Consider the following 27,048-nt stretch of genomic DNA (forward strand, 5'->3'; position numbering starts at 1 on the left):
AGGATGGAATAGATTGCTGAAACCCCGATGTTTACGTTATACATATCTCGAAAATCGCAGTATAAATAGCGCGAGGGAGATTTCGTGACTGAAAATAGGACGAAGATGAAGAAATTACTTTGGAGACTTGATTCTTAGGAAAATAGAGTTAGAACATATTTGGGCAAGAATTTGCCCGACGTACGTGTATTCGGCAAATATTTAAACCCTATTTCATGAAAACCGTGGCTCTCTACGTTATGGATTTATTCTCGCACGTAGACTAACTTCCCATTCTACTGGGAATTCAGGAGTTATATAGAATGGAAAAGGATGTACATAAGTAGCAGAAGTGAAGATTTCCAACAGACTTTTACACCTTCTCTAGTCGCTTATCGCCTGAACGCCATGAACTTTCTGAAAATATATCGAATCAGTTTTAACCACAGTCTAGTTGATACTCAACTAGACTTTTTTATTTGAATGGTGATTTTTTTTATTCGACGATAATCTTAAAAGCTAAAACCCACGATTCTACTTTCAATTTTCTCCGTCTTAAATCACATTCACATTTATATTCTTCCTACGAGAAAATCGTTTTATATTATTTTACTTTCTAGTAAGTTTCGTATAACGCATGTAATATATTTATAGAAAACTTTTATGATAAGCGTTCAATGACATTCGTGACTCAGCGTATGTAAATATCAGTATTTACAGGCTGAAAGTGCCTGTAGTTTAATGAAATTAATTTTATTAAAAATATCGTTTTACAATAGAACGCAGGATCGCTGATCAATTCTCTGCCATTCTGTTACTCACACCGGACGATGAGAGTCTCGATGACTCGTCCCAGAGATCGTAGCGTATTGATATAGTCGACGAGACTCTCTTGAGAACAATGTACACCGACGCTAAATGACGAGGAACTTGGGCGAACGTTTCGAGACTTCGAGACTGGCTGGCGCAATAGGTAGGATGGAAGTGATGAAGTGGAAACGGTTCGTACGTAGACAGACGTGGTCGTTGGACGTTTATTCCGTTTGGCGCCGCGAAAAATTCCGATTCCGAATGCTGCTCGTAATGTGCACCACTCTATAGCTATTCTTTGTTGCGAATCCTCGATGCATTTACAATGAGCGACGAACGAGGTGACTCACTCACTGTTCGGTATAATAACGACGCCAATAAACTGTTCACAACTTCTGACTTTGATCTTGAATTGGCTTTAGGAATTTCGAGATTGTTGTACGTGATTTATAGTACCAGGAAGATCGATATGAGAGACAATTCTAGTTTGAACTACATTCTCTTCGATTTAATTTCGTATTCAGTATTAGAAAATCAACGGATCGTGGATATTGATGGAGATTTATGTTTTTGTATGGATAGAACTGAAGGGATAGGACACAAGCAGAGATTCGTTCTTTAATTCACAATTTCCAAAATGTTTTAAAAATGGAATCAAAAAGTTAATTCTGAAATGAGGCGAGGTTGATACGAATTAATATTATAACGAGTACTAAAATTTGTTTTATGTGCATATCATCGTACGCTATGTACATTTTCTGCATTTTCACGCTTTTAAATTTCCAATAAATATTCATACTCTAGGAAATCAAGAAAAAAAAAAAACACAAAAAAGTTAATGAAAGTTTACTTTATTAAGAACAGAGAATTATTTCAGTTCCACGAGTATTTTTTTTATTTTATCCCATTCAGTTTGTCCGTTTGTCTTCGTTAATACCTCGTTCCATTTAGTTCTTTTTCTTCAATCAATGGTAATCAAAAGAGTTGACAAGCAATTTTGTCTTAGACCACCTTTGAAGCTTCTTAAGAATTGATTTAATTTCTCGAGTATCCTCGTTGAACGATAAGGTACAAGGCAGGTGCAGCACGAAATGATTCCAGTTTCATCATTCGTACCTTTGTTCTTTAAACGAGGCTTCAAAAGAGCGAGGAAAACTCTAAGCCCCTTTCAGCTTCTATTTTCACTACTTCTTGTTCGATTTCTTAGACGTCCACTCTTCCTCGATTCTTCCACAGAAACTCTATAGATCTATCGTTTTCCTGTCGTAGTTCGACGGAAATCAAGTGGTTTCCTTCCGTTCCTTGTTATTCGCGTCATGGAAAGTTCGGAGTATGAAACTCAGTCGTAAATTCGAGAAAGAAAGCACAGAATTCCTCTATTAGACCTTTCTCCCGCTTGCAATAAATTATAGGACAATGAATGCTAAAGAAAGAATTTCATCAAATACGTACATAGCATAAATTGTTTATCCTCGCTACGATTCCTGAATATTTTATCGAAACTTTGCTTTCGTTTCACTCAGAGAAAGACTTAATTTTTTAGGAAAATTTTTGGCATAAAATTAAAACGAGAAATCACACTTTCTTATTTTCCTTAAACTCGACTCTTACCGAGAAAACGACGATCTTTTCTTGTCCGATGCGCTTCTCAGTTCTTGATTCTCAGGACATAATTATTTTAGAAAAATGACCTGAAGAGTACAGAAGCATTAAGATTGTCCAACGGTGCATCGTCCAATCGTTATCATTTAATTCAGACCGAAAAGACACGCGATAAACCTCGTCATTACGAAAGTCACTCGGCATCCTGCCAGGACGTTGTGCTGGCTTCTCTTCCTGCTCACGAAGACCGTATACGCCCAGCAATCTCAAAGTTTCCGCGAATCCAGCTAATGCGTGATTAACCTTGATCTTCCGGCTTGACTTGTAACCACCGACAATTATTTTGCCGATAATGTTCTTACGGGCACTAATTTCGTCAACATTGTTTATTCACCGACAGTGTCTTTGTCGATGTTGTTTTCATTGAACCGAATGAGCGTCGATGAAAACACTGCCAGTGAAGTCAACGCGTCGGTGAATAAACAATGTCGACGAGACTAAAGACGGTCGATGTCTGTGTCGACGAAAACATTGTCGGTGAAACGATAGTCGGCGATCCCAAACCAATCCGATCTTCCAATTCTCCGTACAACTATCGATTTTTCTATCGTACAGACGTACACACGCGTATACGCGTTCTCTTTTCACGTTCAAAGTTTCCCTCGACCTTCTCGCGAAACATCATAGAATCCTCTTTTTCTAGGAGAAACCCGTCGAAGATGGCATAGCATCGCATCGTAGGAAGCATTTCTGACCTGGACGCGTGGAACACTGTTTCTTTCGGGCTTCTGCGTGCGCTTAAGAACGAGTTTCGCCGCGTTCCTCGCTTTTTCTCGATCCCGCTTCTTCTGTCCGCGTTAACGACTTACGCGGAATTCACGGTGAATCCAGGTGGCGCAATTTCGCGCCATGGATTCACCGATCAAGGAATTTCCCTCGTCGCAATTGCTTCAAATGCCCTTTCATTCTTTGTTTAGTTGAAATTGTCCGACAATCTTCACTGTCTTAGCCGTCTTTTAATGGTCTCCCGGTTTCTCGAATCCCTCGCGATCCTTGGAAATTCGTTCATCGATCTGCGCTCCTCTCGGATGCTTCCAACGATTCTGCACTCGATCCGCACGATTTTCCTGAAGGAATCTGAAGGAACGTCTTTTTATAAATTTCTGGTGCTTGTGTCGTTTGTAGATTTTGTGACAGTCTTTTGTGATGTTACAAGAGCTTGGTGTTAGACCCTGGAAGTTTTTAATTAGCAAACAATTCCGAACATTGGTTTATTTCTTTTTTTTTTTAATCGTTAGATTAGATATTGTAACTGTTTTTATAGATTTATGATGCTATGTTACTTTCTTTAGTATCGTAAATAATTATGGGCCTGAAAATTCTATCTTATATCCACAAAACGTCGTCTGTCATCTTTACGCATCATTCAGAAATTCCTTTCGCGTGTTATGCTTCTTAAGATGCAAGGAACGTTTTATATTTTCTCGTTTTCCAAGATTCACGATACGCTTGTATATAAATAAATATCTTATCGGGATGGATTAAAGACACGAAAGCGCCTTAACCTTTTACGATTATTTGTTCTTACGAATTTTCAAATTTCTACTTAAGTTTTTCGACTTAATAATCCTCAGCATAAAATAATCGAAATTCAAAGAAAATTTCGTTGCGTATCCAGTCTACCTTTGTCCAATTATAAACATAATTCTTATAACGAGCGTGACTCGATGTTACATCCAATGCAGGAGGTTACCATTTCTTCATGGTAAACACAAGCTAGAAAAGAACCAAATACTTTTTCAATGTTGCGAAGCTAGCTCACGGATCGCTTCAATTCTACGTTCAACGAAATATCATGAAAAAAGATCCTCGTCCACGAGAGTAAGGAAAAAAGAAGAAGAAAAAGGAAGAGAGGAAGGAAGACTGGTCTTCTTTCCCCTATAACGGTACAAAAGTCCACTGGGTTCATGGAACTCGTGAAAAAACATTCAAACGTTAATTCGCAGTTGCCCAAGTCACTACCGACCGCTGGATACTTCGTGCTCTCTGATAGTCGAATATTTTCGCATTTTCAGTGGTCGCCAGCCCGGACTAAATTTTTCACAAAAGCGAATGACTATATTACAATGTAGAAAACGAACCGTTCTCGAATTTGGCTCGCGTAATACGTTTCGTGTGGTTGGAAATTACGTTGCGAGGGTCCAACCTACCTGGCTTTTTTCCTCATTTGCCTAAATTGCTGTAATAGGATAGGTCGAGTATCTGGTCGGTGTGCGTACGCCCTGCTCTCTTTCAATTCCTGTACACGCACACGTACGTATGTACGTGTACTATTGTGAAATACGATGCTTGGACGCGTGTGAGTGTCTCGAATCGATAGTACTTTGTGCAATACACCGTGAGTAAAGCTAGAAGCGTATCAGGTTACTAGAGAATCGACTAGGAACAACTCCAGTGACACATCGAGTATCTTAATCGTTTAACGCCAGTCGCATGTGGTTTAATCGATGGACTAAATTCTCCAACTGACCGTGACGTTTGAGATGTTCGCAGACTATAGAGACAAAACAAAGACGTTTATTTTGTTTTCTCTTGAAAGGTGAATCTCGCGTCACCCCTTGGTGTTCATCGACGCGCTGAAAATCCTCCTTCAGCGATTCCCCTCCTACATGAAAATAGGAAACCTCTTTTTAACGAGGCTTTGCGGTCGTTTACGCAGCCTCTGTTTATTCAGTTATTTTCCAACCACGACTTTTCCAATCGATTATTTGTACACGTTGTGTATTTAACTCAGAATATTTTCCGCTTTTTACCATTGTTCTCGTTCGGATCAATTCTTCCGTTTGGACAGTCGATATAGTAAATGGATAGCAAACAGCGATACTAAAAATGAATAAATATGATCTTGGTGCTTAATTAAAAAGAAAAAAGAAACGACAAATATCAGTTGTCGTTTAAAGTAGAAACCTATTTCGTTATTAAATGCATTCATTATACAAAAGCAGAGAAAGAGAACATGAACTGCGATAATGTACCAACATGTTGGAATATTTCGGATAGACAATGGAATTATTTCAAAAAGCATCGTGAAGTAAAAACATTCGGGGAATATGTGGGTTAATTGTTTAATACGTTTGTGTATTCATTGATTTTGGATTATGCTACTGCTTACCGTAATACACAACGTTTCGTAAGATTGCATCAGAATACCGAAGAGAGAAGTTCGGAGAAAGGAATCTTGTTGCAGGGTTGTCTGACGGGTAAATTACGTTAAACGGTTGGTTATAGCTGTTAACATAGTAAATGTAATATCCCGATGCCGAATTAACCGAAAACAGTCAAAGATCGAGTCTGATATCCGAACGTTAATTGGACCGTAACAACGAGCCTTTTCGATACAGCCGATAATTAAGCTCGCGCGTGAAACGTCCCATTTCCATCGACAACTGCGATTGAATCGCGAGCTGTCGCAACGTTTGTTAATAAAAGCCAGCCTTTTCGCGTATTTGCACTTCTTTTTCAGCGTATATAACCATGCAAACACCGCTATACTCACTCCCACTTCAGTATGATTTCTCGTTTCAACGATACTTCCAGCGACCTTTCGCGTATTCTAACTGGATAGGCACCCTACCGTGTCGTATTAACTGCCGTGTCGTATGAACTTCGCAGGTTCTCTGCGAACGATTCACCTAGCTTTGATTAGTGTATTAGAATAACAGCTTTGCGTAATCCACTCGGGCGAAACGTGTATCGTGTCGTTCGTTATATAATTGTTAGTGAAAAACAAACGCGCAGACACGGTATCCTCGATGTCCGTGCGTAATTTCGTTTTTCTGCGCGAAAGCAGTCCGTACGGCGATGATAATTCGTCAAGGATCGATCTTGAACGCAGTTGGGAGGATAAAAACGACGGTCGGTCGAATGGTGAATCGAGAACCGGTTTGCGAACGGACCAGCACGTGCCGGATGACGAAGCGTGGTCGTCTCTCTCCGGGAAACCTTCCCAATTTATTCCAACTTCTCGTTTAAGTCGTCGAACACACGATATGCTAGAGTCGACGCACGCACGTGATCTTACTTGGCAGTGAATGTATTCGTCTGTCTCGTCTGTATGTCTGGGTCAGACGCAGTGTATATTGTTGGTCGCGCAAGGTGAATCGATGAGACGAAAGACGAAGAAAGAGCTTCCTCCTCCGTTTTCTTCATCTTGGAACTTTGTTGTTTGAGTTGCGGGGGCGAGATGGTACGCCCACGTTGTTACACGACTCCTTCGTCGTATATTATGCGCTTTCGTACCGGCTTTATCGCTGCGTTTGTGTCCCAACGAAGATTAAAAGCGTGGTAGAAATTGCTGAAGTAAATCGAGATGAAAGAGACCCCGTCCATCGAGTCTGCGAGTAATAATTGCGTGGGGAAAAGGATATATAGTTGCTTCTAGACGTACTTTAATTTACTGAGAAATGTACTATCTTTTACCGGGAGGTATTGGGAAAAATATTCTTTCTTGTTGAAGTTATCGACGTCGTACCTTTTAGGGACATTGATTCGTGTTCTTCGGTGCGCGATGTCGGTAAGTCGGTAAGGAAGCTCTCTTTAATATTCTGTGATAGTGGCGACATTACCCAATGTAGGAGTAACTCTACAAGTATTCGCAGTGGGTAACTGGTCTCTATGAACTACTAGCACCAGGTAAAGCAGAGTTTCTCAATATATATTACCAATGGTCGATAAGTTGCTCGTCGAAATTAGTCGTTATTGTTCGAGGTATAAGTATGTAGTTCGCTACCTTGTCCTACCATTCGTTGCATTTCCATTGCAATCGTACGTACCATGCAAGTATCGTTTCTCCTTACTCTGTACGTGTACACGCGTGTGATACAATTGTCTATCTTGTCGAATCACTCGAAGTATTTTTGATTATATCCAAGCATCGACACGAAGACATCGAACTTAGAAAACCTCTCAACTCTCACGAATGCATCGAGAATATGCATCGATGACCTCGATTCGATTCTGCTGCCTTGCGCAATAGCATCTCTATTTCATTATGCATAATCCACATCAACGAGCTAATTAACTGCAATTAGCGAACGTCTCTGTTATCCGTACGCTTCCTGACCTCGAATTTCTGGAAGATCCCCATTTTCCTCCCTACAGCCCATTTCCTCCCATTCTCTCTCTCTCTCTCATTTCTTTTGTTTATTTTCTCCCTATATTTTCCATATCTGTATTTCTCGTTCCTGTCTTTTCTCAATTTCTCCCGCGTTCTCCGCGACAGCAACGTTTCCGCTCTGCGGAACCGGCGTATTTCAAGAAAATTAACAGGCAGGCGCGTTTTTCAGCCCACGTCGATCTCGTTAGCGACTCGACTGGGTATCGTGGGGATATTAATGGTATTAAAATTGTGCACGTAACCGCGATTCGTTATTCATTCCCGCGACCGTCGCTCCTTTGTCGATGAGACGTTTCCCAGCCAGTTCCTGCCTGGTCCCGCATTGTACTCGCGAGTTCCTCTCTTATTGTCCCGCGAAACTGTGTCTCTCCTTGAGGCCCGTGACGTAGAAAAAGTTCTAGAGCCACTTGGACGTACTAGAAAACACATCGTTCTCGTCCTACCAAGGGATTTGCCAGTCGATCCGCAAGTTGCGTGCCTCTGGGCGTGTTTACAGCGTCAAGTCTCTATATCGGGGAATTAAAATACGTGCGAGTGTAATTTCACTTCCGCTCATTATCCAACCTCGTAAATTTTCCTGATTTACCACGCCACAGCTCATCGATGTTTCAAGGCGTTCCCAATCAATCTATCGTTACACTTGATATGTACAATTACAAATGTATCGAGGCATCTCGTGGTTTTTATTATAAATCGCGTAAGAAAGCGCGAAGCTGCGAATATTTAGCAAAATCGTCTGGTTTCCGTCATTCTGTGTTCCAAGAAGGGAAAACGAAAATTCTCGAGGATGCCACGAATGGAGCCACTCGGAAGCCAAATCGATCGATTTCACCTTTTATTAGTTTCTTAATTTAATGATACAAATGCAAAATTCCCGATCAATTGTCGACAAGCAAACGATTCACTTTGATAAGTCTACTTGTTGCAAAGAGACGATACGAATGATTGTTAAATCTTAGGATAAATCTCAACAAGTATCACCGCTCCTCTGCGCTTTCTCATTTCTTCACATCCAAAGAATCGATCTGTGTACTTTGAACGCTTCAACTAGGTGTTGCTACCGTATTGTGTGCCGAGGAATATATTTATCCATACACATACACTGGTTATACTCTCGAGCATGTACAGGTATATTTTTCGATCTTTCTACGTGTTGCTCTACGCTTTCGAAAAACCTAAAATATTCCTGACATACTTACCGAAGTCTCTGTTACGTTATACACCATATACTATACGCTATACGCTACACGCAGTTTAGCTCAACTGTTTTAAAGCGTTCCAGGAAAAATAAAGATTCGCGCGAAGCTTCGTTGCTTACAGAGGATTAAATTTCCTATATCTTTGCTAATTCCGCTGCGGCTAAAACAACGATCGTCCGGGCAATAAAGCCAGCCAACTTTGCAGAATGGTAGCGCACGTGTGGAAAATTCATTCTTCGACAAGTATCCCTGTTTATGCTCGCGTTCAAACACGCGTTCTGCTTCTCTGAGAAAAAATCCGGTAGAATAATATACCACCAAAGCAGTTTTGTCGGCGGCTTTTCTGACTGTCGGAGCGGAGAGGCGCACGCACCGCACCTCGGTTGACCCATATTCCGCGCAAAGCCTCGCTGCTTTCGAGCACCATCACCTGGCTCCGAGCTCTACGTCACGTGGCGCAGCGGCCTCATATTCGCGCGGTGGAGCGGGCAAAGGTGGAGCGTAACGGGAAACGGAGAGCTTGCGTCGACCCGCTCGATTGTTCACCACTGGTGCATGGCAACCCGCGTATGCAAAGAGAGCGGTCGCGAAAGGGCAAATGGAAAAAATCGCGGAGCGGTTCCCGACATCAAAGTGGCTTTTCAATGCCGTTCCTGTCGCGTCGACCCGCTGAAGTTACGCAGCTTTGGCCTCTCGCAGGCGTAAATGCCAACCCAGCTGCGTAAATTACAGGCAGATCGATCCAACGAGGATCGTTTATTTTTCCTTGAATAGTCTGCGTGAGCTTTGCCGATCTCAAGTTTTTACTGTTCTTGTTGTATGGTTACGCGAGGACGTTTGTTAAGTTTCAGAGGCAAGGGCATTTTAGAAATGCAAATATTCGAAGAGCGAGTTTTAGTTAATAAGCTATGATTAGGTTTCTTTTTTATTTATTTATTTATTTAATTTAACTTTACAATTTGTCCAATTGGACATTTGATTACGCGAGGACGTTTGTTAAGTTTCAGAGGCAAGGGCATTTTAGAAATGCAAATATTCGAAGAGCGAGTTTTAGTTAATAAGCTATGATTAGGTTTCTTGTTTATTTATTTATTTATTTAATTTAACTTTACAATTTGTCCAGCTGGACATTTGATTACGCGAGGACGTTTGTTAAGTTTCAGAGGCAAGGGCATTTTAGAAATGCAAATATTCGAAGAGCGAGTTTTAGTTAATAAGCTATGATTAGGTTTCTTTTTTATTTATTTATTTAATTTAACTTTACAATTTGTCCAGCTGGACATTTGATACATTTTTCTAGCTTTCTGATCAGGTGGGCATCTTCTAATATTTTTATGTATTTGATTCGGTAGTTCGTATATCATATCGTCGTTAAATTGTTTTACATAGCGTAATAATTATTTATTTATCGACGAGATCGAAATTTAGGAGCCTTTGATATTGTAGCAGGTTGTGTGATCGAGTAACAACGAAAGGGAAGACATTGAAGAGAAGTTAATTGAAATCTATCAAAAGTACGATCCGAAGTTTAAAAAGCTTTTGTTCCTGTAACACATTTGTACTCATAAAGCGTGTACAGATCATTTATATTACAAACATCCCTGCAAAATTCAATTTCCTCCTTAAAACTGATGAACAGAAAAATATTCCGATTTTACGTCTTAAGAGAATAATAACAATAAATAAAAATATTACAAATAATCACGTACCTGTGTCTGTTTCTACCGTGTATGGTCTGCTCATGTACGACCATGATACCGAAAGAGCTCGAAGCGTTTGATAGAAACAAGATTCCAATAGATCGATCCAACGAGCAAATAATTTAATCTTGTTCGTGTATTCGTCGTGAATTCCACCGTTCTGCTTTAAATTGGTTAGGCGTGGGTGGTTGGTAAAAGTTTTCGAGAAAATAAACGCGCTTGAAAAAATCTTACACGGATTAGGAGTTGCGTATATAAACGTAGTTTTTTTCCCGTAGCTGGCTCTTTGCAGTTGGTTTTACGGCGGTACAATTTGCTCATTACTGTGTCGTAAAGGAAATTGCAGGCTCGCCGAGCTTTCAAGGAGAGAAGGTCGGGGGAAAAAAAGGCGGGTACGCTTCGGCCTGCTGTCCACCTTCTCAGAAGTTGGTAACGCGATAGTAGGCTGTCGAAGTCGTAAGAACGATCGTCGTAATCCAATGCGCGCTCCAAGACATTTAAACCGCAGCGATTCTGTTCCAGTGGAACTGTTTTCTTGTTCTTTTTCACCGATACCACTCATCGTCGATACTCGCCGGCTGTCAGTTTCCTCTCTCGCTCTTTCTCGCTTCTTTCCGATTCCCTTCGATCAAAGATAAAGTTATTAATTGTGTATCTGGTTTGTCTGATCCTGACCTTCCTTTGAAACCAATCGTGTATCGGTTACAACGTAGTTAATGGATCCGTTTCGTCGCCTTGTTCTGCTCTTGTAAAATTTGAATCCCAGTCGTTGACGGTTCAATGACTACACCCGTCGATTGCTCTAAGAAACAGCGACGAGTCTGGATTCGCAGCTGGTTGTAGTTAGAATGAAAATTCTGACTCGTAAAACGACTCGACTCGATGAATACTCGAGACGACGAAGCCAATCACGCTGGATAGACGTTAGAATTCTTTGTGTCTGAGTAATCGTTCTAAATGATTGCCACCCACACTGCGATCTAGCTTTACCTTCTGCATTCTTATCTATTTAACGCACGAGATAGCACAGTTCTTTCTTTTCTGATATTCCTCTTAAACTCTTAATGTCACGTCTAATTTATGTGTTAACACGCGTAATACCAAGTATTTGCTTTGTAAAAGATCCGTAATTCTTTGTTCCTGTAATTGGTTACCATTATTCTATGTTCCTAATGTACTTGTGTTGCTTCCAAGCGATCGCGCGAATGTTCGTCATAGCGTTTTTATCTGCCACAAATGTCCAAGGTTAAGCTTACGCTTGACAAACAATCGCCGAACAGCAACCTGTTGTTGTACATTTTAAACAAAAGACGAAACAACGCTTACCTTTCCCCTGAAGTAAGAAATTTCTGAATAATTATACTCGTCGATGAAAATCGTGCTTCTTGTCGGTTCGTTAGCGATGGAAAATGATCTTAGCGCTATCTTTAACGTTAAATGTCAACGAAATTAACTATCCCGAGAATATCCCGAAACGCCTAGAACGTCAAGGAAGAAAATGATTCTGGTCGCGTGGTACGAACCGTTGCTGTCAGCCGGTTCGATGGATTCCAAATATAAATTCCATCCCAATTTTGTGGGGCAACCTTTCATACTGGCGAGAGAAAATAAGATCGATTATGCGTACATGCGGAAAAAGTGATATTATGGAAGGTCGTGTCGCGATCCAACTTCCTACAGATTCGATACTACCGAGACTTCTGATTTCTTCTTGTTGCGTCGATCAAAGCGGGACTCCGGCTGAATCGGTGATTTTCTACGAAATTGATTTCTGTCGGGTCGTCACGTGCCGAATTAACGAGAATGTGTTGGGGAATCGCGCGAGTATGTAGGTGAATTCGAAACTTCTTTCGCATTTTTCCACCATTTATCCTTTGAGGTACAGTTACAGGTTTTTGGTGGGAAAGGTGGAACTTCGTTTAATCCTAAAACCATAGCAGAACGCTACACTGTGTTCTTCACCCATTTTTGTTTCGGAAGACCTTCAAGAAGACTTGTTTCATCCTATTTTTTAAGAAGTGGACAGCTCTTCGTTATTTAAACTATTCAGAAGTAACATCGATTAACCTGATGAATGAAAACATTGAAAAATAGCAATATGATACGAAATGTGAAAGAGAAATGTTATGCGTATGTGTAAGTAAAAAAGATAATTATTTTAGGAAGCTTCTTTTTTCAATTTATGGAAGTCGATGATTTATACTTGAGAAATTTCTTAGTACCCACGGTATTAACAGGATTATGTACAGGCGTAATGTTACAGAATTAATGATAGCAGCTGGATAATTTTCTGAAATTTATTACGATTAACTGTTGCGCATGTAATTCCGCAGAAATTAACCTACGTAGCTATTTGTATTTGCACGAACGCCTCTTGGTTACCTTACAATTTAGTTAATATTCGAAGATCCGCGAAACTCCGGCGAGTGTTTACCTCGCAAATCGTAGTTTGTCTCGAAAACTGTGCTTGCTTATAATTTGTATTCCAAAATCCACCCCCTTGTAACCTCCCGCCAGTGGCAAACTTTCACCACGAAATCCCGCTCTAACGTAAAGCAATTTCAACCTTTGTCACCTCGCGTAGTTAATTTTCGCGACAACGAGGCACACGCTTGCACGCTGTTGCAAAGTATAAAGAGCGAGCAGCGATAAAATACAACTAATTTCCCTTTCTTGGTTGTCGATCGACATTATGATCGTTGTTAATGTTAGATTATCGGAGAAGTTCGTAATATTTTTATTACGTATGGTATAAATCGCGAATTTTTATGCACTCGTTGGAAAATTAAAGGTGCAAAAATGACTAAAAAGAATGCACATAATATGCAAAAAATATAGTAAATGGGGTAGCTGTGATAGTTTTTAGGAGATAAAATTATTCTACGTCAAAGTTTCATTTTTTATACCAATATTTACAAAAATATAAAGTAACACAAATATTTGCGATACAATTGTACATTCCTGACAAGTAATGAAATTTTCGAGCAAACGCTGCTTTCGCTAAAAAAAAAACATCCGAGATCGATTAATAAAATAAATTTCTCTCTTTCAATGGGATAACACATATCGCGTTTGATATTATGTCTATAAGAAGTAGACAAGAAACTTTGAATCTCAGCTGGAATGTTCGATTCTATTCACCTCGTTTTTTACATATAAAATAGTTTTACAAACGTATTATTATTTGAATTATCCAGACGCCAAACTAATCAATTCTACTTTATAACTATTATCGATTGTATCGGTGTTTCCTGTTCGATCGTTGATCGACAACAAACTATCGAAAATCCCGTTAGAAGCTTCAGTTCGAAGCTCGATTGGTGTCCGGTTGAAGAAATTTTAACGAATTTTTTCCTCGAAGAACGTAGCTTTGTGCGAAGAGGAAAAACTCCTCATTTTGTTGACCTACATTTTGACCAGAGACATTTCGATACTTTGGGCATCATTAGGCGTCCGTTAACGGGCTGTAAGGTCCTTCGTTGGGGTTCTTTAGGGAATTCTAATGCTGAGGTAAATTTCAATGTCTTTAGATACAGGTATCGTCGAGTAAAGGTCGCTGAATTATAGAGCAAAGATCGCATTAAAGTTCCATTAATTTTGAAGATGAGGAGAGTTTTCGAATTTGATAATTATCTCTAATAATCGTTGGCTTATAATTTCTCTTCGATAGAAGTTATATTATTCTATTTTTTCACTGTTGAGTCTATACAGGTATAAATTATTTAATTTATAACGACACTTGTGCGATTATGTGTTTTCTACTCTAAAATCTACGAAGTTACGATATCCACCAATAGATAAATAACTATGTATAAGTTTAAGTAAGATCATCTCTCCTTTAAGTTTCATACCATCTAGAAACATTGTCAAATATAAAAAAAAGACGCGCGTTTTATTTTAATTAATTTAGTTTAATCATTATATAACGAAAATTAAGTCAGTATTCAAAAAGATCAACTTTTTCGAAGAATATATCGTTACTTCTGCCATATAAACTGAAAGGCATAATTGAATCGCACTATAAATCATCCAGTCCGGTCACGTAGCCGAGATCCAGCGCAAAACGAATCAGAAACCAACGTTTTACGTATCTCGTAGATCGAAAACCCGTCGATATAAATTCGTCCATAAAAATAACCTTGCCAGTCGAAAGCGCGGTCAGGGATACGAGTCAAAAAGCAGGGAGCTTCGAGTCGATCAACTCGTTTTTGTCTCTCGCGAGACAAGACACTACCCTCGTAAGACGTGTCCGCTTTCTTTTTTCTTTTTATATATATGCTAGAAAGTCGTAAGAAAAATGTGGAAGCATTCGTTCAAAGATTCCAATTATCGTTTGACAAAATCTCATAAACGGGACGAGTTAACTCTTTGTTTAGATTTTTAATTTTTTAATCATAATTTCTATATTTAGGAATTCTCTATGCTTTCACGTGCCGTTTCGTTTCTCTTAATCTTTGCACATCGAGTTTCGTATCTTGTATAGATCATTGTTTACGTGCAATAACACGAATCATTTATCTTACTTGTCCTTCTTTTATTTCGTTTCTTTCCTTTTTATCTATCAGTCATTTAATTTATACCGACAGAGAAAGAGTCACCGTTCTGTTAATTATAAAATATATCGAAGTTCAGCTCTGTAAAATTCCTTCGCCTGTGGCGATGGACGACAACAGGCTAAATATAAAGTACAGCATGTTTACACGTAAAAAGGACAGCGATAAACCCAGCTAAGATTGATTCGTTTTTACCAACTTTTAATTCAATGGCCATTTTCCTGCTAAAAACCGATTCAATTAACCGGTTAATCGAAGCAAAGACTTGTTTACCTCGTAGCAATATTAATTTCTGACAAAGCAAAACACGTGGAACTTGACATTTACAAGAAACTGTTCGCAACGTGGTATTGGAATATTCATTGAAATTTCTCTAATTACCGCCCCAAGAAAGGCTTTTAGTTGGCACGTTTGTAAATGAAGGCGTTGTTCACAGAATTCCGACTTCAACATCGATTGTAAGACACGGTCGTTCGCTGGGAACGTTGATGGAGTGGACGTCTCGTGAATTACACGGAAATCGACGCGGTTGATTACGTCGAGGAAACGGGGCGAGTCTGATGGGAACTCGGCTGTATATATCTTAAGCATGCGTGATATCGCGACGCGACGAAGCAAATTGAGCGTGACGATCATGGAATGTGTAAACCTTCGTCACGTCTAAATAAAAAAGAATACGTCAGAATATAAGAATTCATGCAAATCTGATTAATCGCTGTACGTGTCCTTCGTTCCTTGAAAGCAGTACGTAACTCTTACGCACAATCACGAAAGTATTCAAACATTTGCAAACGTTCTTTTTTTTCTTACGAATGTATCGTGCGTGGTATATGTGACGTTTAGAAGTTTCATCGTCGAACGTTTAATTATACTGGCAAAGCGTGAAATTACAAGACAGTTACTATAAGTATATATTTCGCAGAGATCGCAAAAGTGCTTAAGTACTCAATTATCCATTACGTTAATAAACCCCAGAATATTCAGTAGGGAACTACAACTTAGTTCAATAACAAAGTCAATTATCGCACTGTCTCCCGTATATATTTTCGTTCTGGTACGGAAACTCTCAACTCTTCGACTCTCTACTCCTTTCAAATGCAATTACACAATCTGCAATAATCGTTCTGTGGACACGTAGCTATTGTAATGCCGTAAATAAATGGCTTTCATTGAAAAATTATCTACGTGCCCATTCGTCAAATATGTAGCTATTATGTGCCTTATATAGGTATCTACAATAATTAAATACTTTGAGAAGATCCGATCGTAGGAGTTTAACGCTAAATTACTCGAAACAAACTCAGAAATATAGTTAAAGCTGTAATAACATAGACGACATGAAAGTATTCAAGAAACGGGGATTCGCAGCGATCCAGCGACGCGTTCAACGAAGAAAACTGTTAAGTGAAAGATTGAAGAATTGACTGAAAAAAAGAAATAAATGGAAATGGGCACCAAGATGCATAGTTGCCAGCGTAAAGGTTCGAAATATCGAGAACGTCGATTGAAACGTCCGGAGATGGAAGACGAAGACGTCGAGAAAACCTTAAAACGCCTGCAGCTACTTAGAAACGGCTCCGCTGGTTACGGAGTTTAACGCAATTAGGCGGATCCCGTGCATCGCCGCAACGGCTTCCGATTTCTTTTTTGACCTTCTACTCGAGATACGCGGAAGGGAACCATGATCGGATCGTGGCCGCCTTGCTTCCCCAAAAGTTCACCCACTTCCTCGCCCCGATATGTTATCTGGTTTGTGTAGGATGCTAGTAAACGGAAGGATGAGAAGGAAGCTACTTTGAAATTTATGTTTTTTATGCCACAAGTTTTTATATCGTTTTAGATGAAAAGGCGTTGTGATATTAAAGAGAGTAAAGGATAGTAAAGGAGGAATATTTATTCTATGAATTATCTATTTAGAACTTTATAAGAGGTTTAATTTAATTTAATATCGTGATATAATGTAGTTGCGTAATTAATAAGTAATTAATGTTGAAAATACAAATGTAGAAGTTGTTGGATATTTACGGTATTACAAAGCACAAAACACATAGTTTTGGGTATTATACCAGAGGAAACAGATAGAAATAGCATTTTCCGTAGAACGATTAATCAAATACAATTTATGTGTTTTAAATATCATTTCGTGATTTTGTTATATTATCTTTTTTCATCATAGCACCATTGCTTTGTTAAGAAATAATCCGCTTGCAATGGATATCCGTTTTTAATTCTTCTGTTAGAATAACAAGCACCGATTGATATTAATTTCTGTTCTTATGCGAAGGAAAATCCGAATACGATGGTTTAACTAAAAATTAGTAGAAACGAGTATAAGACAGTTTTTCTTCAAACGAGGCGGTATTTTACGCTCGGAAAACTTTTCGTTTGTGCAGGGAATAATGAAGATGGCGGAACTTGGTCCCTAGGTTGTTCACCGTGTAACAGAGCAGCGTGTCGCGACACAGTTTTCTTCAGAAACTTTGAAAGTTTACCTTCCCTATCAAAAAACTTTCGCCATTCTCGAATAAATATCCTTACGTTAAATTTTCGCCGTAGTATTGGTAGAATTCGGCGAACGCGGAAAGTACAACATTTAACCGTTTCATGCTCGCCGACTCGGAACAAAAATATCGGAGGAAACGTTTGGGGAACGAGCAGCGGAAAAGAGTAGAGGAAATAATACACATCGAATTCGCAGTTTTCGCGTGGTAGAAACATCTGACGGATTACTGGTTGCACGGCCAGCCGGTTCCTCGAGTACTCGAACAATGAGAACTCCGGAAATACAACGAATAGCTCGGTGACTGTTAAAACTCGGCCTGTTCCACGTTTCGCGGTACGTTTTTCATGCGGAAAGTTCGGCCTAATATCGTATCTGTTCGCGATTTCATTGAAGCCGTACGGATATATCAAGAGTATACATTTTTTGTCGACCTCTTTCTGTTTTTGTTTCATGATTTTCCTGACGAAAAAAGGAAAAGACAGAGCACAATTAGGAACGCTCGATGGATCGATAGAACAAACTGAATTTAATATCCAACGAATATACATACAGTAGCTAACGAAAATTGTTGGACGCTCGTGGAAAACTTTTCTTTACGAATATAATTACGTGTGTTACAGAAGACAGTTTGAAATTTCATTAATACAGTAATGAGATCCGATTATCATGATTACGTTGATAAAGTTTAAAAGAAATTTGGAAATGTACATAGATGTTACGACATGTTTAGCGTACTTCTATATTTCACAGAGATGATGATGGCATTCGAGCGGTCAATTACTAGATACGTACAGAACATATTGTAGTAAGCTACGATATTTAACGAGATCATCTTCAGCACTAATTATATCTAGTGTATTAATCTTTTACCAAGCGTATGTTTGTAATAAATGTCTTTTGTAAAAGCGTAATTTTTATATACATTTTTGCATTGGTTTCAAACTTTACCAACGTAGGCACGGTAGTCTCATTTGATTATAGTGATAATGAAATTCACAAAGTTTCGTGTAGTTTCTCAGAAGCCAAACTGGTCAGCTCCACTTTCTAGTTTCTAGTTTCCACTCTCAGTTTCGTTATCTGTATACGTGATTAATAATTTATTTCCATAAGTTCATTCGCTGACATAAATAAGTGTAAATCTCGTAGAAGTTCTTTAGCAATTGTAACGTTCAATACATTTCTGTTTACTTTGCAATTTATGGAATCAATCAACATGACTTCTGGGCGGCTCATACACTCGTACAAATTTTCTACAGTAATTAGCCTTTTATCCTAGTAACTCGTTGGTTGTAAATAATTTTTCCACGAAATATAATATCACAAATGTTTTTGGTGCATAATGTGGAACAACATGCAATTACATATATTACATACATTAGTATTTAGCAATTAGATATATTAGTATTTTCCTCGCGTAAATACCATTTCGAAATTCCATCGCTTGCGGTCGATCAAATGCGTCCAACGTGACGCGAAAGTGATGTTGGCCCGAGTAATGGTGTTCTGTCGGTGCGCTGTTGGCCGGCATACTTTTCGCGTTTTCAGTACATCGAATGTATGATCACTACTGGTAAAATACAGTAATCTGTATAATGTTTAATAACAGTTAAGCCACGCTTTGCTCTGCTATTGCATTTTACGCGGCCTGCCGAAACCTTTGGAACTGATACTAGTCTCGCTTTCAATAAGCGTTATTGATTACACGCGAGTTTTCATTGCGACAAATTCACGGAGAGGCTTGTTACATTTTTATTATACATGATAAAGTGGAGTATTTTATGTTCCTTGCTTGAAAATAATTCTATTTGTTCAGATGCATATGTAGCGTACTGTATTACGTATGTGGGTCGAACTGTCGCGTGTGTGTTAATTGAAAGATATTTGCTCTGCTCTTCAAAACGAATCACGAAACAATAAGAGTGCCATCATAATATATTACAATAAACAAACGCAACAGGAAGCATGAAAAAACGATAGAAATATACCTCTTTTTAATTATTTCGTTATATGATCTTAAACGTGAGTTTGTATAGGTGAATTCTAATTAATTGGGACAGCAATATAATGTATCTATAATACGATACAGTGCAGTACAATATAAGCTGACTTTTGTGTTTCTCATTTAACATTGAAGTTCTCATATTTAAACGTTTGGTACTAGGTAACTTTACTTATCCCAACTTTAAGTTAATCCATGGGCTTGAAACAGATTATACTTAAATACATACATAAGTCATACATAAGCCAAACTGTTTAACTCCATCGAGATTAATCACACGTCTTCGAAGAAATTAAACGTCGATCACACATTCTAGTATTGAAATTAAAAAAATTTAGAAAACGAAATGGAATCATTTGTATTCTAAATTTTAATATATGCTGCAACGAACTTATGCTACAATGAGCAAGCTTTTAGAATCAATTACTTCCTTCTAACATATCCTACAGTATCCTTCTACCTTCTCTGCAAAAATGTGCGTAAGAACCTTTTATTTCTCAAAATCAACCTGTTTTACCTCAGCTGTACAATAGCGTATTCGTATCTGCCAGGTAGATTTTCCTTGCTTTTTCCTGCTGTCTTTCATTCAGTTCATTCAGTTCATGTGGAACCCATTTTCCCACCTTCTGGATCTTTCCCATGGCTTTCAAACGTATTGAGACAGCTACTCGTGTCACGTTTAATTGATCAGCGAGTTGTTGTTGCGTTTGAGCATCATCCTCATCCAACAACGTTTGCAATTCGCTGTCTTGAAACTTTTTCGGTGGTCTTCCACGTTCTTCGTTCCTCACGTCAAAATTGCCACTTCTGAATTTTTTAAACCACTCAAAGCACTGTGATTTACCAAGATCATGCTCACCGTAAGCTTCGACGAGCATTCGATGCGATTCTGCAGCAGTTTTCTTCAAATGGTAACAGAAAATCAATGCTGTCCGCAAATCGTAGTTTCCAGGCACAAAATTCGACATGTTCAACACTATTACAATATATGCTGTTGTATGAAACTTGTATTGTTCTGAGTTGAAAATGCTTGTGAGATGTCAACAAAGACTTTTGGCATCAATGAAGCAGTTTAATGATAACTACATTATCAGCTAGGGCTATCTATAGGCAAATTCCGGTTTCATACTTACAGACTTGATACAATATTTCTAGAAACGGGAAAGCACACATCTAAAGTAGAGTGCAATATTTGTGTCGACAAAATCGACAATACGGTACAATACGATATTTGTGTAAATAAAAACGAAGAGAAATCTTCACGTTTCAAATACTAAGAAAAAAAAAGGAGATTCTTTATTTATTGTAGCGTAAACTAATTTGTAGTATGAATTAATTACTTTTGAACGTAATACAGGGTGGCAAAGAACATTTCACGCCTGCAAGGTGGTCAACAATCGAGAAACCGGCGCTGAAAGCAGTTACGTAACAGCGTCGAGTCGCAAAGCGGCATCGATCCGAAATTAATCAGAACCGCGAGGTCGAGTCGCGTTAAAATCTCGAAAGCTCGCTTGGCGTGCGCTTTTAAATTACCAGCCGCGCCGCGGCGAGAGTTAACGGTCTACCTGGCGTACGTCAGCCACCGAAAAAGCCTGCATAATACGCACTCGACGACAACCCCGTCGCGTTTCTCCCGTTAACGAACCTTTTACGCGCCGCGCGTATCCGCGACCAACGCGGCGCGTCGCCGCGACGGAATTTTTGTCCCTGCGATTGGACATTTCGTGGGGAAGACGTCGAAGGGTGACTGACAAGATTATCCCTTTGCCGAAGGTAAAAGCTCGCGTTTCTGACTCTGTAGCGATTTGAGGGTCGCTGAATCGAATATTTGGTTTATTTGAATTAACCGGAGGCGAGGAGAATGAACGAGAGATTGAAACGGATGGTCGGGATGAGTGACGGGAAATCTTGTATAAATTAGTTTAGCGCGGAGTTCATAGATACGTTGCTTAATTTTCATTTGTTACGGAAGATTTACAGTGCAAAGATGGGAGTATGGAAATTAGAAATTTTTTTGTGTAAATAAGTTTAGCATAGGACTTAGAGGTATATCGATCTTTGTTATGGAAAATTAATATTCCTAAAGGTAGGAGTATGGAAATTTGGATTCACTTTTACGTAGGGTGTAAAATCTTTGTTTGCTTTGTCTCTTGCTTTGAAAAATTCGCACTAACTGAAGATTGAAGTGTAGGAACTTGAAATCTTTCAGCGTGAATGAGTTCAATGTAGGATTTCAGGTGTCAATGGTTAGGATGAAAGATAGTACGCAATTGATGAAGATTCGGTTTTGATCATTTGCTTTTCACATGATCCCTTGGTTTTTTTTAAATATAATAACAGGGTGCTACATCACCTAGCTTTGTTGATGGATTACAACTAAAATTAATGTATCCTATGATCCTTTAAGATCAATATGCTTTTACTTAGGGAAAAAAAAACTTAAATCGGATAGAAATTATGAAAAATTGAAACTACAAAATGATAAGCGAAAAAGAATGGAGCTTCTCTATTTGGCGCCGCGAGAAAGTTACTGATATGACTTATGATTTCTCGTGATATTTACGACTCCAGAGTAATAAAAAGATTATTATCGCAATATTCTCTGCCCTGCTATATCGCATAATATATATAAAAAATCTAGCTTATGACCTCCTGCTGCTACAGAGTTGATCGAGTAGAAATCTAATTGCGACCTTACCAAGTTTCCGCTCGACCTGTTGGTTCGTGGTTATTACGATTTAACTGACCTACGGAATCCGCGCAAGCTTTTCTACGAGGAGGGAAAGAAGCAGAGGGAGAAGGAGAACGGAAATTTGCATAGTTACTCAATTTCCTTCGCAGCTATTACCCGAGATTGTCACTCAACGTTAACTTAATCCGATTCCGGGTATTCAGCCCCCGTTGGAGATAGATCTGTTTCGAAAGAGTCGTGCATTCAATTCTTCCGATATACACAAATAGTCTGGTGGATTAACATGCAATCATCGCGCCCCATGACAAGCTAAACTATTCTTCTGGCGTTTGCGTCTGACTAACGTATTCGTATACTACTGACGCATATGTTGCATGCGTCAATCGAATTGTTTATGTAATGCTGATATAACTATTGCATTTTGCTTTTTAAATATCTCCGTTTACAAACCTTATTTTTAACGAAACTTCGGTATTTGGTGTAGATTGTCAATTTTAAACTACACAAATTTTAATTAATCTATTGTATCATAAGTGACATTTTTTAATGATTTTATTATGCACTTGATTTTATCCTATTTTGAAGTTCAGAATTTTGGAAGGGTGTGCAGATTTCGATAAAATGGCAAAACCGTAGACAACGCATTGAAACAAACATTACTACATAAAGCAGAGGCATCTCTGATGGAGAAAAAATAAAAAATGGAATTCTACGCGTTGACAGTCGCGCTTTTTAGTAACGGCGAATGTTTTAATCGACGATTCTTGAATAAAAGACTACAGTCCGGTTTCATCGTGAAAAAACGTTTCTTGTAATTTCTAGGCTGTTAGAGGATTTTTAAATGCGAGACGCGTTTTTTCCCCAGAAACTTCAACCTCACTTTCATCGAGATTCTCTGTTCTTATCGTCTGTTTCTGATCGCCTGAATTAGTTACGTGAATTTTCGTCATTGTTATTAGAAACGTGGAATTTTTTCGTGTGAACCGCGGGCTACTAACTAGCGTACAGACAAGAATTGCAGAGAACTCGAGTATCTGAGATGCAAGATCGTTATGGCATAGTCGTGAGAAACCGACAGCTGCGAACTCGATATCCTTCGAATTGGCAAACTCCTTCTCATCCGCGACGTCTTTTTCAGCGACACGCTTGCGTTGATGCATCGCTGCTCGGGCAAATGGATCAGAATGTGTAACCTATTCTTATAGTTTTCATACATTTTGACTAATCACAGTTCAGAATTTCAAATTATCTTTTATCGTAATAAAGATTGAGCGGAAAATACGCAGTCGTCGATTTTCGAATTTTAAAAGAAATCTTAATAAACTGTAATTTTTGAAGGAACAATCTGACTAATTTATCTACGTAGTCTTTTTATATTTATATTACGCATCAGCTGAAATACAAAAATTTAAACAAACTTACTTTTTCCGTGGAATCTCGCCATGAAGTTACCGATCGTGCTCATTCTACTTGGAGCAGCGAGCTCGACGCGTCTGATCAGCACGGGTCGTTTTCACTTTGTCGCGTTCCGAACTCGTGAGGACGACATTCTTTATTTGGAGAGCTGTATTCACGTTTTCCACCGATTCCAGAACTGGTTCTTCGACTTTTACCGCTACTGTATCGATATTTATATATTCCATTAAAAAGATATCGTACTATTAAATAAACTTCTTCAGCGATGAAAATCCAGGACAGCGAAACTGCGATGGTAGAACGCGATTAATCGAGAATCTCGCCAAGTTTGCACTTTTTTCTCGTCATTTTCATTGACTTACCACAGCTTGACTCGTACGCTATGTAAATGACAATCACGTTGACATTAGGATTAGAGAATCCGCATACGACTGCATAGCCCGTTCGGCAGAGGAGTCGCTTGGCAAACAAAAGGCTTCCAGGCTCGCATACCGGTCCAGTAATTCTTACGAGCCATTACTGTCACGTTTATACATAATGAGCAGCGTGTAACTGCTCTCGTAGCATTATTCGGCGGTTTGTGAAACGTTTCTACAGCGGTCGTTGTATGCTCTATGTTGCATTCGCGATACTGTGTCATTTGTTCTACGCTGTTTTCGTTGTCGAGGTTTTGCGTTTTCAATTTCTACTCGAGGACATGCAAAGTGGGTTTCAGCTTTCGTAATTTACAACGCGGTTGTTTAGCAACATTTACGACAATTAGAAATAAATTAGGATTAAATGAGAATTATATTACTGCGGAGGCTGTCTGTACCAGAAACGCGTTGTGATCGATCAGTAGAATGGAAGAACCTTTTTAACGTTACCTAGAAGCGGAATGAACAAATTGAAAACGGAATACCTAATTAGGTTATAAACAGGATGGTCCTTTCGGTAATCCTTGTATACATGAATATTAATAAAAATCTACATCGTCGACGAAATCACTTGACACAAATCTACGTTTTATTTTCTAAAGATTCAACGTAAGGTAGATCGATGTACGTACCATGCTTTGCCTGCTATTTTATTTGATTTTCTTTTCTGGGAATTATCACTGGAAATTCTTAATTTAATAAAGGACGAATGTAAAGAGAATCTTCTTAATATATTGACCATAATTCAATCATCGTTAAAATTAATCAAATCGTCAAATCAAATCAATCCAATCATAATTCGATCATAATTCAAGTAATACGAATGTTATCGGCGAAAAAATTATAGACGACACAAATAAACAAATGACATTCTTAAAATGTGAGGTACGTTACTATTCCTACTATACTATAATAATTAATAATTTTACTACATAGATTGGAACGTTCCGTGGTACTCAGGTTCGAACATATAGACGTCACGAGATGCTCAACATGCTGAACGATTTTCTTTTTTCGATATTGGGAAGTAAAATGATGACGGAGATCGATGCGCAGAGAACTAGAGCAAAAAGAAGCGTCTCGCAACAGCCGTAAAAGAGAATTGTTGATCGGTGATAGTGACGGGAAGGCGCTTCGACTTTCAGTTATGTAAAACGTTTCACCGGAGTGCCGTCTAAACGCGGTAACAGACAGTTTCGAGATCGCATGCTCGATGCATGACGGGTTAGAGATCTATCGAATTATCTGTAGTTGAATAATCGTACGTTGCTAACTAGACTCCTTCTGTTTTACGTTTTTTCCTGTTCATTGTCCTATTCTGCAGGTTTATATTTATTAATTTCTTGTTAAATGCGATAATGATGTACGAATATGAATAAAAAATATTGAATACGAATATATATAACTGAAAATGATACTTCGAGATGCTTTCTTGTCGAACAAAATATTACTGATACGAAATAACTGACTGTTATTCGTTGCTTTAATTCGGTCGGATCTTTCTATTCAATTTATATGTATTAAATTTATTTATTTATATATTATTCCGAGGATTAACTAATCCTATAATAATTAACTATCATAGTATATTAATTCTATGTTAATTCTAATATTCTAATTCTATGTCGATTCTGTAATAACTAAATAACTAAACTAATTGTCCGTGTTTCACGTGGATATTTATTAGAAGAACGGTTTTTGATCGTCGGAGAGCCGTTGGAGCAGCATTTAAAAATTCACCGGGTTTTACTGGACCAACAATAGGAAGAGATTAATCTTAACCAAGAGTTAAAGCGTTCTGGCTAAAGCTCTTTCGAACCGAGTAAAATGCGGGGAAATTCTATTTGTCGGCTGGTTGATATAAAAATTGACTACCGTTATAGAATTACAAAAATGAAAAAAAATACGCGATCAAAGGATAATTCCGCAATCCTCGATGCACGGGTAAGCGCATTAGTCACTCTAGTTCAAAGGAATCGACGTTGCAATCGTATTGGTCCATTTGAATTAATGAATCGCTTCTATTCGAATTAATCGCAAGAACCGTTCCGTTGTAACTGGTCTTGTATCGAAACGATGTTAATTCTTCGCCTATCAAAGCAACTATTGTATATGACGATTGCAGTTACAAATGACAGCTGCTCATTAATCAGAATGACTGCTCTATTCATACGATCGCTATCTAAGATCGTGATGCGACGTTCTACGTACGGACTCGAGTACAATTGCCTACGCAATTCGAGAATCGATTCACCCAAATGCTACCTGCGCCGGCACCCGAAGCCTCGTGTCACTATCGCGACAACGCGACGCCACCATAGACGTCGTGCAGTTCGGTTTTAATAGGCTGTTGCACAAGAGGCTGACTCGCGAAAAAAGCGGAGGATTACGCAAACGACAGACCGGGATCGACAATTTTCGTCCTTCGATGCGAACGGGTGCTGCTTTGAAAGGTGAAATTCAACCGCGCCAAGCCCCGCGTCAGGAAACGTTCCCTACGTTTCATGCATTTGTAACTGGCACGCGCGGAATAATTAACGGCGTCCATGCGCCACGCAACGATCCGCCCGGACAAATTGGGGCTGATTGCACTTTCACGTGAATCAACGAGTTTTACGCGTCTGCGGTCGTTGGTAGAATTTGCAGCGAGATACAGGGAGAAAAAGGAGAGAGCATTGTTGAATATATTTATAGTTACATGAACGTCAATCGTATCGTCTCCATTGTTCAAAACACGCCGAGTCCATTTTTATTGATTTTCCAGTTTTAATATTACTTGGCAACTGGAAGGGAATATTTTAATATCCTTATAAGGAGATGGCAAGAACTGCGACATCTCGAACGAGTTGGCTGTGTGTGCATTCGATGCTTTCGGTTTATGATAAAACAATCCCAAGAGGATTTGAGTGCACAGCCCTCTTTGTGTTCGAGAAACTAATAAATTTCTTTTATATCTTACTTTGTAAATTCTTTTATAATATTAATGTTCTGTTGCTTCTAATA

The 27,048-nt window shown here is 38.8% G+C and overlaps 1 protein-coding gene and 1 long non-coding RNA gene across 17 annotated transcripts in view; one reads left to right on the forward strand and one right to left on the reverse strand.

Moving 5' to 3' along the window:
- Positions 1–27,048, forward strand: part of LOC126918944 (MAP7 domain-containing protein 1-like) — a 197,569-nt gene that overhangs the window by 75,617 nt on the left and 94,904 nt on the right. The gene's annotated exons all lie outside the window — the stretch shown is intronic.
- On the reverse strand, positions 10,290–11,286 carry LOC126919024 (uncharacterized). Its single transcript, XR_007711490.1, has 2 exons — positions 10,476–11,286; positions 10,290–10,367 (listed from the first exon to the last, which is right to left on the reverse strand). It is a non-coding gene; the product is annotated as an uncharacterized LOC126919024 (long non-coding RNA).

The sequence above is a fragment of the Bombus affinis genome, chromosome 7 (assembly GCF_024516045.1).
Source record: "Bombus affinis isolate iyBomAffi1 chromosome 7, iyBomAffi1.2, whole genome shotgun sequence".
In the NCBI taxonomy this organism is placed as follows: Eukaryota; Metazoa; Arthropoda; class Insecta; order Hymenoptera; family Apidae; genus Bombus; species Bombus affinis.